Source organism: Dasypus novemcinctus, chromosome 12 (genome assembly GCF_030445035.2).
Source record: "Dasypus novemcinctus isolate mDasNov1 chromosome 12, mDasNov1.1.hap2, whole genome shotgun sequence".
In the NCBI taxonomy this organism is placed as follows: domain Eukaryota; kingdom Metazoa; phylum Chordata; class Mammalia; order Cingulata; family Dasypodidae; genus Dasypus; species Dasypus novemcinctus.
Window position 1 is genome coordinate 7,288,886 of NC_080684.1, and position 12,016 is coordinate 7,300,901.

General features: G+C 42.0%; 1 protein-coding gene and 1 non-coding gene across 17 annotated transcripts in view; both read right to left on the reverse strand.

Annotated features, from left to right (window-relative positions):
- Window positions 1-12,016, reverse strand: part of KIF21A (kinesin family member 21A) — a 158,792-nt gene that overhangs the window by 96,743 nt on the left and 50,033 nt on the right. The gene's annotated exons all lie outside the window — the stretch shown is intronic.
- On the reverse strand, window positions 1,928-2,034 carry LOC111767293 (U6 spliceosomal RNA). The gene has a single exon (XR_002799146.1). It is a non-coding gene; the product is annotated as a U6 spliceosomal RNA (small nuclear RNA).

Genomic DNA, 12,016 nt, shown 5'->3' on the forward strand with positions numbered 1-12,016 from the left:
GAAAGGCTAAATAAAATGCTATGACTGTAACTTTTAAAAGCAGAGACTGGAAAGATGGGAATAATCACAGAAGCTCAGTCACAGGATAAGATACAATGGCTCCGAAAGGAAGAATCGGCAGGACCTGGGAATAAAACCAGGACATTTCCAACCAAGGAGTAGCATCTGAGTTAAGGAGCTGGGAATTAACAGAGCAACAAGAACAGTCTGACACATCTGTGCCTGGGAATTCACACCACCTCAGGCATGGTCCCCCGGCCCCCCAGTCCTCCCAGGTGCAGTGATGCATAGGTGGCCCTCAGCTCACTCAACATTTCCTGGAAGGGCCTCTCACTGGAAAGCTTGCACTCACAATGCACTGGTTGTTCCTTTGTCCCTTATGTTTGCCAGGAAGTAAAATAAATGGCAGCAGAAAGGCCAAGGTGAAGTGTGTGACCGTTTGCAGAACTTCCTCCACCCAGGACACGGAGGCAGTTGATGCCTCAGTTGGCCGAGAGCATCTGTGGCTCCGTTGGCCCTCGCTGGTGAGTGGGTCAGATAAAATTCAGATCTTGGAAAAAAATAAACGCTCTAGGGAACTATGCCGGATGTTCACATATATAAAGAGCAACGCATATTTTAAAGGAAAATGTTTCCAAAGCAAATAGCATTATAAAGACCCGGCAGTGTGCTGAACCCAGGTTTGGAGCCTCCACGTCTCGTCTCAGCTCACCTGCATCGTCTGCTAACTTCTCAGCCTTGCCTGGAGGCAGGGCTGGACTCCCAGCCCTGGAACTCTGGCGCCAAACCTGGCCGGACCAGACTCAGGGAGGCCCCGGCACCTCCCACCACCTCTAGAATCAGATGAAGGACTGCTCCATTAGAGGAGCAAGCTTCCCCGCAGATGCCCAAAGAGGCAGAGTAGCAGAACTCAGTAGGGCAGAGGGCAAACGTTTACCAATGAAAGGCAAGAAAGAGGTCAAAAGAAATAGATAAATTAGTCTCCTCTTCTCCCTTCAACAGGCTGTTCTGAAATGAATGTTTCCACAAGGCTGGTGCAGAGGCATCCCTCGTGACTGGGCTGTGTTCTCACCTTGCATTTGCCATCCCATCTTTTCTGCCTTGCTTCCCTTTGTCCTTCATTCTTTGCTACTTGGGGATAATACTGTGGGTGAATCATAGACTTCAAGATTTTGCCGCAGGCTCCGTTGTCTAGGAAACCCAGGCAACATTAAACTAACTAATGTTAAACTATTCAACTAACTAGTTTTCTAGGCCTGCCAGAACAAAGTACCACAAACACAGTGGCTTAAAACAACAGAAATTGATCGTTTCACGGTTCTGGAGACTGGAAATCTGAAATCAAGGTGTCGTCAGGGTTATTCCCATCTGTGGGATTTAGAGAGGGCCCCTTCCTTAGCTCTTCTAGCCTCCAGGGGTGGCTGGAAATTCTCAGCATTCCTTGGCTTGTGGCAGCATGACCCCGATCTCTGCCTCCATCCTTACCTGCCATTCTGTGTGCCTGACCGTGTCACTGTTTTCTTTTCAGGACATCGGTCATTGGATTAAGGCCCACCGTAATCTAACATAACTTCATTTTTTAAATGCTTTACATGACATAAATGTTACATAAAAAATGTAGGGGGTTCCCATATGCCCCACTCCCTACCCCTCCCACATTAACAACATTCTTCATTAGTGTGGTATATTTGTGACAATTGAAGAATACATCTTGGAGCATTGCCACTAAGCATGGATTATAGTTTACATTATAGTTTACACTCTGTCCCATACAATTTTGTTAAGTTATGACCAGATATACAATGGCCTGTATCCATCATTGCAGCATCATTTTCAGGACAATTCCAATGACCCAAAAATGCCCCCTTAGTATACGTGTTACGCCCTCTTCCTCCCTGTAGAACTTCCACTGGCCACTGCCTCCATGTCAATGATAAAAGTTCTTCAAAATTTGCATGTCATCCTTGCACAGGGGCCATGCTAATCTTTTCTGTATTGTTCCAATTTTAGCACATATGCTGCCAAAGCAAGCACCCAATATAACTTGATTTTAACTTAATTAATTGCATCTCCAAGAACCCTATTTCCAAATAAGGTCATATTCTGAGGTTCACAGTAGACAAGAATTTTGGGAGGACACCATGCAACCCATTACAGAGATTTTGGGATGTCCTTCCCAAAGGAGTAAGAGAAGGAAGAGAGTTTTACCTATCACTCAGCTTGCAGCAGAATGAGGGAGAGAGGAAGCAATTCAGTTTGAACACTTAAATATGCCCATCTCTGTACTGGGTTTTCATGTCATTTTAACTAATCTCTTTTGATCTTCACAAAGAACCACTGAACTTTATCAATGGAGAAGAGAGAAAATTTTTTTTTTAAGTGGCTGAGCTTTCAGCATATAAATGCAATAACCTCCCCCCTGCATGGGACACAACTCCCGGGGATGAGCCTCCCTGGCACTGAGGGATTGCTACCAAATACCAACAAGCAATGCAGCTGGGGGGGAAAAAAAGACCTTGACCAAAGGGGGAAAGGTAAAGAAAAATGAGTTTATATGGATGTTAGAGTTACAAGGTTTGCAATGATTAGCAGGTCAAAAGGCTACAACTCCATTCCGATCCATTGAGCAAAGCTGCCTACATGCAGAGGACAGCATATTTCCCCCCAGGGATAAGCCATATCACAGTGGGAATGGAGCAGATAAGGACCCATCCCTTCCAGACCACTGCATTCCAAGAATACCCTACCTCCTAGCCTCTATCCCCAAGCCATATATGAGAAGAATTCACTTTTACAACCCCTTATTTACCAGAGACTATACTCAGAATCTAACCCCCTCCCCTGGAACTAATATTTTCCTGCCTGTTGATGTACTGTGTAAATTCACATCTGCACCTTCCAAGAGTGGGCTGAAGTCTAATCTAGATCCCCTCTGTTAGGAGAGCTTCCCAATAAACTTCTGCCTGCCTACAATCCTCAGTCTCCATGTCCCAAAGAGTGCCATTTTTTCTCTAACAATGGAAAGACTTCAAAACGAGTCAGGAGGTCATTCCAGAGGTAATGCTTATGTATGTCTCAGCAGGATCTCACTGACAATCAAAGTAAATATTATGCCAAATAGAGGGGCTCCTGAGAGCTATGGAGACATACAGACACTGTAGCCAGGGCAGATAGCTCAGGAGTTTGGTCCCTTGCCAGAGGGCACTACTGTGGGATTTATGCTCCACAGAGTGACAGAGTTGAACTCAGTTGTGGTTTTCCTACACATGGCTCTTCTTCCTTCTATTTGAACCTATAATTAGTACTAGAGTTGGTAGATGTACGTCCAAGAAACTTAAATCTTGGGGCTGCCCATCTGCCACCTGGGCCCTGAATCTCAATCGAGTGGCAACACCTACTCTCAGTTCATTGGACTCACCCAGGACAACTAATGAGGAGAATACGATGGATAAACAACATACCAAGGAACCGAGAGTGTCCACAACTGCAAGCAAGAGAGGCCCATCCATCAGCCACACGGCATCAAAGGTCCCCCTCAATTAAAGGTGGAGTGGGCATCACCATCAGAGAGTCCTCAGGATTGAGAAATGAACTATGGTCTAAACTAGACTTACTAATATTCTACTATAGACATACTGTGATTCTAGCAATGGAAGGAAGATCATTGATGTGGAGGCAGTGGTCATTGGAAGTTCTGGGGGTGGGGAGAGGGAAAAAAGGTATAATACAGGGGCATTTTTGGGACTTGGGAACCGTCCTGAATGACTTCACAACAACAGATACAGGCCATTATATATCCTGCCATAACCTACAGAGTTGAGTAGGAGAGAGTGTGAACTACAATGTAAACTATAAACCATGCTTAGTGGCAATGCTCCAAAATACGTTTCTCAATTGTAATGAATGTACCACACTAATGAAAGATGTTGCCATGTGGGAAAATGTGGGCGGTATGGGGAGTGGGGCATATGGGAATCCCCTATATATTTTATGTAATATTTATGTAATCTAAGTATCTTCTAAAAAATTAAAATTAAAAAATTATTTTTTAAAAAAGTGGCTGAGCTCTGAACCTGTAAAACCCTGGGGTCAGTATAGCCAGTACAGGCACCATAGCTTGGAATCAGTGTAGTAGCTGCTAGTTCAATTCAGGCATAAGTCTGAATTTGAGTATCCACAATTTAAACCAGTCTGAGGTTAGTCCTCCTTTCCTCCTCATTTTGAATGCTTGGTTCCATCCCTTTTTCATTCTCCCATTCAGATGCTAATCAATGCTCTGGTCAACCAGGCAGCCCCTCCCCCCCTTTTTAAGTCAATTCCGTGCTTTTGGGAGAGTGTGCAATACAGATGCCATCTTCACATCAGATGCCACAGTCTTTTTTCTTTTAAGCAGCAATCTGTTCAATTTCAGCTAATGCAAACTTCATTTTCTTTAACCAGACATTTAAGGGAATTACATGTCATTATATTCTTGCAATTCCCCTTATTACACTTGGCAAACCTGTCTGCAAATAGTTTGATGAAAATAAAACATTGGTTTGCATTTTCTTAAATTCTGCCCTTTCTATTTAGATCTTACAATCTAACAGTATTGATGTAGCCAAACAGCATTGGTATCCAAAAATAAGAAAGACCACAAAGATTCTACAACTTAATAGGAAACATTTATGTGTCAGGGATTGTTTTAAAACACCTCAAAGGTCATGGAAATCCGACTCACATCTACTACTTAAGTCCCCCCCACGATGTTGTCACAGGACTATACTTCGAGTGGAAGAGCTCAAAAGCTGAAGTCAGGAGATTCAAATGTACCAATTCATCGAGTGATTAAGTAATATTTGTATGGTGCTTTCACAGGCCATTTCCTTTAACACAATAACCTTGATAGAGAGGGAAAGACAGAGAGAGAGAAAGAGAGAGATTATAGAGGTAGAGATAAGAGAGAGATCATTACAGCTCCCAATGCTTTCCCTCCATCTCAATCTCTTCTCTGAGTTCTAGGTCCCCATATTACCCAGCTGTCCCACACGTACCTCAAATTCAGCATGCCCAGTACTCCTCATATTGCCTTCCCCATACCTCTGCTCTTCTCACACAACTCCTATGTCCTATTAATGAGAAATTCGAGTCCTTCTAGGCTCCTTCCCTCTTGCCCATCTCCCATCTAACCCAACATCCAGACCTGCCCCTGTCGCCCTTACAACACGTCTCAAGTCGTTTTCCCCATTCCAGCTGCTCCTGTCTTAGTTCAGGTCAATGTCACTTCTCCCCTTTGGTCTTCTCACTGTTCTCCTACCCTTTGCCCGTGCATCCCTCCTTCTCCTGGCTTACTTATACTTTAAACTGTCTTCTACACTTCTGTCAGAGCAATGTTCTGAAAACACCACTTCGGAAATGCTACTTCTCTGTTTAAACCTCTCGAAAGTTTGAAAGGTTGGCTGGCCTCTTTCCACCCTCAAACACTTCAGCCTCGCTCTGTCTCCACTGACTTAGAAATGATTGGTCCTTAGCCCCAAATGCTTGTTCTCACTCCACCCATCCCATCCTGCTCCATCTCCTTGAGGAAGCCAGTCCTGATCCCCTAAATGTTAAGTTCCTTTGCTCTATGCTTCCACAGCACAGCACTTGCAGTACTTTAACTAGAGCTATCTGTCTAGTTGTGTCCTTCCTTTGTGCTACCATGAGTTCTCTAAGGACGAAAAGGGTCTTCATCTTTCATCCTTAGTGCAAAGCAATAGTGAAAATTCAAAAACTATGGAATTGCACAAATGAACCATTCAACAATTTATCTTACTAATCAAAACTATGTTATATCCTTAAGAGAAAAGACAACCCTTTCCTCAAATCATGAGGTAAAAAGGTAAAGGGGGAAGTGGACATGGCTCGACTGATAGCGCGTCCACCTACCACATGGGAGGCCCAGGGTTCAAGCCCAGGACCTCCTGACCCGTGTGGTGAGGTGGCCCATGCGCAGTGCGCAAGGAGTGTCCTGCCACGCAAGGGCGCCCCCATGTAGGGGTGCCCATGTGCAAGGAGTGCGCCCCGCAAGGAGAGCTGCCGTGTGTGAAAAAAAGTGCAGCCCACCCAGGAGTGGTGCCGCACACATGGAGAGATGACGCAGAAGATAATGCATCAAAAAGGAGACACGGTGCTGCCTGCAAAATATAAGTGCATGCAGAAGAACACACAGCGAATGGACACAGAGAACAGACAACTGGGGTGGGGGGAAGGGGAGAGAAAATAAAAAAAAAAAAAACTACATGAACGTAGGAAGTGGTTGTGCCTCAACTGATAGAGCTTCCACCTACCATATGGAAGGTCCAGGGTTTGATCCCTAGGGCCTCCTGACCATGTGGTGAGCTGGTCCTCGAGCAGTCCCACCGCGCGCAAGGAGTGCCCTGCCACGCAGGGGTGTCCCCCGCATGGGGAGCCCCATGCGCAAGGAGTGTGCCCCGTAAGGAGAGCCGCCCCGCATGAAGAAAATGCAGCCTGCCCAGGAATGGTGCCACACACACAGAGAGCTGACACAGCAAGATGATGCGACAGAAAGGGACAAAGTTTCCCAGTGCCACGGGATAATGCAAGCAGACACAGAAGAACACACAGCAAATGGACATAGAGAGCAGACAATGGTGGAGAAGGGAAAAGAAATAAATAAATCTTAAAAAAAAAAAAACAAAAAACTACATGAACATACTATCTTAGACTTTTGTGGTTCAGAAATCCAAAACGTGTCCCCTGGGCTGAAATCAAGGTGCTGGCAGGGCTCCTTTCCGGAGGCTCTGAGGGGGAAACCATTTCCTTTCCCTTTTTGCTTCTGGAGACTGCCCACCTTCCTTGGCTCATGGCCCTCTTCCTCCGTCTTCAAAGCCAGCAACTCTAGGCCAAATTCTTCCCACGTCACAAAACCTGCCCTCTTCTGCCTCCTTCCCTCTCCCCCACTTAAAGACCCTGGATTATATTGGGTCCACCTGCATAATCTCCCTATTTTAAGGTTTGCTGCTTAGCAACATTCATTCCATCTGCTACTTAATTTCCCTGGGTTATATTACATAACATATTCACAGTTTCTGGAGATTAGGACTGGACATTTGGGGAGGGCCATTATTCTGTCCAGCAGGAGTGGAGGATAATATGTATATGTATTATCTGCACATCAAGTAAAATAAAATACTAAGAAAGAAAAAGAAGAGTATTGAGGGATTTTGGACTATGTACGTAATCACTCTCTTTGGTCAGCAAATACAGAGGTTGGAAAGCCTGGAGGAAAGGACCAGAAGACACTATAAGACCCCTCCTCATGTAGATAAATCAATCTATTTAGCGAGCTGTTTGCTTCTTGATAAGAGACAGAAAGTCATGAGCAGCTGAACACTTTAGAACATGCTGCCTGAAAAGCATTTGACTCCAATATATTTTAACTCGTGAAATCATCTGAAGAGTATTTTGACTGCAAAATAAATAATAATAATTTAAGACAAGTTGTGAGAGAAGTTTTTTATCCAAGTCCAGGGCATGGGGGGGGGTGCTATGTGCTACCAAGGAGAAAAGATCAGGATTAGAATCACCATAACTGAAAACTAGTGATTACTGTCTATTTTGTCTAATCATACCTGTTATTTTCCTTTTTTAAAAAAATGTATACTTTGAGAAGATATGCAAGTGAATAATAAACATGAAAAGATGCTCAGCATCCTGGGTCATTAAGGAAATACAAATCAAAACCACAAAGATACTAATACATATCCACTAGGATAGTAAAAATAAAAATGACTAGCAATGTCCAGTGTTGAGAAGGATATGGAGAAACTAGAGGCCTCGCCTATTGGGGGGGGGAACATAAAATGGTACAGTCACTCTGGAAAACTCTATGACAGTTTCTTAAAAAAGTTAAACGTGCACTTACCACCAGTACGTCTACTCCCATATGTCTACCCAAGAAAACTAAACCATATGTCCACACAAAGACAAATATTTATAGCAGCACTATTCACAATCATCAAAAACCAGAAACAACCCAAATATCCATCCACTGGTCAATGGATAAACAGAGCATGTCACAGGCACACAATGCAACACTACACTATAAGTGTCACGTGCTAACCGAATGCGCCACTGGAGCACCACTACTCTACACTAAAAAGAAACAAACTCCTGAAACATGCAGCATGGATGGACTGCAAAATCATTATACTAAGTGAAAAACAACAAACATTATATATTCCATTTATATGAAATATCTAGAAAAGGCAACACTATAGAAACAGCAGCTCACACGGCGGTGGCTTGCACTAGAAATGGGAGCAGGAACTGTCTTCAAGCAAGCGCAAAGGAATTTGGGGGGTTGATACTATTAAAAATGGATTGTGGCATCTGTGGCACAACTGCATGAACTTTCTACAATTATTGGACTATACACTCACATCAGGTAAATTTTATGGTCCATAGTTTATACTCCAACAAAGCTGTTATAATTTATCCTTTGGTTCTTTATAACTCACATAATGTTTGTGTTTAATAGATATTTTTTAATTTGAAGAACCATCTTTTAAGAGAAATCATATTAAGTCTTTACTTTAAATTATAATGTCTACAGCAGTGAATCCCAAAATGTTTTCAAACACATATCAGACAATACTGAGAGCTCGGTACACTCGCACTCCTACCTCCCCCTTCCGTTCTTAAGCCCCCCACACCCCTTCCCCACACTGATGATCCACCTGACCAAACCCCATTTTTCCCATAACTCTTGTCCTCCTCTAACATACTGTATAATTAATGTATTTATTACATTATTGTCTTTTTTCCCAGCAGTCACCCCCACACTCAAACACACACATACCCATACGGTAGCAAGAAAACTCCGAGAGCAGGAATTGATACACTGCTCCCAAGAATAGTTCCTGACATTTACTGTAGTACTCAATAAATATTTGCTTAAGGAGTGAAATTTAGGTTCCTGGGCCTCACTGCAGATATACCAAATAGACCCCTGGTACAGAACCCTGGAATCCGTATCTTCACCACCACCACCACCCCACCACCCCCAAATAACGGCACACCAATGCTTGAGATCCCCTGGCCCAAGGGGAGCCCACCCCTTCCCACACGGGAAGATTTTGCCACTCAAGTGGCGGCAAAAATAACCTAATGGCAGGCACTGCCCACAATGATATAAACAGACAAGGGCTGCGCTTCGAGACTTACTACAATGTTAGATGAATGAAGTGAGAAACAAATTCCTCCGGTTTTGAGTATGACACACAGCACAAAGTTTTGCTTCCACCACAGCCACCCGCACGAATTTAATAGAATATTCTTAGCCAGACTTTCAAATTGTATCCCAAGGGTCTTTATGTAACCACGAGTCAAACTGGCAACTAAAAAGGATACTTTTAGCTTTAATTTTAGTTGCAAACTCAAGTAACTAATAGATTCTTATTATCTATGGTTCCAACAGAGCTATACACACTATTCAAAATGTGCACTTTAGAGTGTTTTGGGGAATTTAAACTCTAAATTTTAAAAGCTATCATAGGGAGAAAAGTCATTTAATCTCTGAAGTGATCATCTTTAGTACCAAATGATAGGATAGTTCATGGGGAAGTTCTTTTAGAGAGTTCATGCAGAAGATAGAAAGAAAGAAGGAAAAACAGACTGCTGAAGAAGACAATTGCATGTTTGCTCCACTGTAAAGCAGAAAGAACAGCCTGCGCTGCCTACTGACGGGCTGGAGCAAGGCTAGAGTGAGAGCATTCAGAGGTACTGAAAGAGCCCAAAGAAGTACATTGCTATTTCATATTTACAATATACCTTTCAGATATGCTTCTCTTGTCTATCCTTTGAGGCTTCTTGTAATTACTGGCTCTTTCTAAGCTCTGCTCTGACTCATAAGAGTTTACCTAACTGCTATACCTACGGATTCTCCATGATAACGAGAGCCATCAAAGAAGCATCTTGATAGAGTAAAAATTCCAAGACGAAATACCAAGAGGTTTTTTTTCCCTTTCTGTAGGATGCTTGCCTTCATTTATTATATTTAAATAGCAAATCATGTGTTTTGTTCATTTTAGAATTCTCTATATCTGAATGTTTACATCTCATTATGATAACCAAGGTGAAACAAAAACAATAATGTACAAACGAACTATCCAGAGAACGAAGCAGAATAGACATGCTTAGGAGTTGAAATGTGGAGAATATGCTTTTATGGATATGATCAAGATGCACATTTTTTATTTTGTGCCAGTCACCTGAACCAGTTAATGTATTGATGCAAACAGCTATTAACCACCCCCAGATTTAAGGCTGGCATCTTTGAACATTCTGAGAGCTAAATTTAAGAAACAAAACAGTTTAAGCTAACCAGCTTGGGAGGTCCTTAACTCATCTATTAGTCCTACATTTTCAGAGCACAGGGCGAAATGTCTAACACACAAGATGATTATGTCCTAATAAGAGATCGAAGCTTGAAAAGAAAAGACTGCAGTACTGTCCCTTTCTCCTCTCTGAAATTACTACAGCCCTTTCTTGAAGTCTTGCTGGAATCACTCTTTTCCCCAAATCCATTCTCTAACACCCATTATAATATTTCTAAAATATTGATCTGATCAGATTACCTCTTTATTTTAAATGCCTCACCATCAACTTTATATGATAAAAGCCATATCATATAAAGCAACGTTTCCCCTTACCTACATTGAATATACTTTCCTTTTGTACAAATCCAATACATCATCATTTTCCAAAGTCCAGATGGTGACCGCCCAAACATTCCAGCCCACGTTGACCTTTTCCTTCTCTGATCTCTTACAGTATTTATTGGCTCTATTTGTGCAAAATCCTATCATGCCATACATTGTTCTTTACTGTTTCTTAAATGTATCTGCTTTCCGATGTAGAAGGTAAACTTTAATCACCAAAACTATTCTTTGCATGTCTTTTGAAAACACCATAAACTCCATAAATATTCATTGAAATAAATGGTAACTATTGTCAAAACATGATCTTTTAATTGATTTATCATGGAATCACAGATTCAAAAATGGTACCTAAAAGTTAATCATCCTACTGCTTTCAGATAAATCTTAAGAATGGGTATTTATCATATTTTTAACTCTTACATTATAAAATGTTCCTTGACAGCCAGGTTACCAGTTCATAATCTTTATAACCAAAACTTTTACTTACTGCTCTTCTAATTTTTAATGAAGAAAAAGTAAGTCTTGCTATTTTAAGTGCATCCCTAAGAAACCATTTGGCAACCCATTCATTTACTTATTCAACAAATATTTATTGAACACCTAGTATGTACCAAGAAGGAGAAAAGGAGAACTGAAAGAAACAAAGTGCCTATTAAGGAGTTTGTCTAGTGGGTAATAAGTCAATATAAAGTACTATAATGGTGGTAAGTGTAACAGAGAGAATTAAAGTGGAAAATCATAAAGGGAAAGAATAATTTTTATATTTAATGACCAAATATGCCTACCACATATTTTCCAATCCATTTTTAAAAAGATTTTTATTTATGTATTTATTTATGTGTTTATTTATTTACTTACTTACTCATTTATTTTCTCCCCTTCCTTTCTCCCTCCCCCTGCCCTGCTGTTTTCACTGTCTGTGTCCATTTGCTGTGTGATCTTCTGTATCTATTTCTCTTTTGGTCTTCTTATTTTTTCTCCTCTAGGATTCACCAGGATTTGATCCTAAGGACCTCTGATATGGAGAGAGGTTCCCTGTTAGTAGTGCATCCTCAGTTCCTGGTCTCTGCTGCACTTCACCTTGACTCTCCCCTTGGTCTCTCTTTTGTTGCATCATCATCTTGCTGCGTGACTCATTTGTACAGGCACTAGCTCACTGCGTAGGCACTGACTCACTGTGCAGACATGTTTTCTCTTCTTTTTTTCACCAGGAGGCCCCAGGTCCTCCCATATGGTAGGCGGAAGCTCTATCATTTGAGCCTCATCCGCTTCTCTTTCCCAATTTTTGGATGTGTTTTTTGATTATGAAAAAC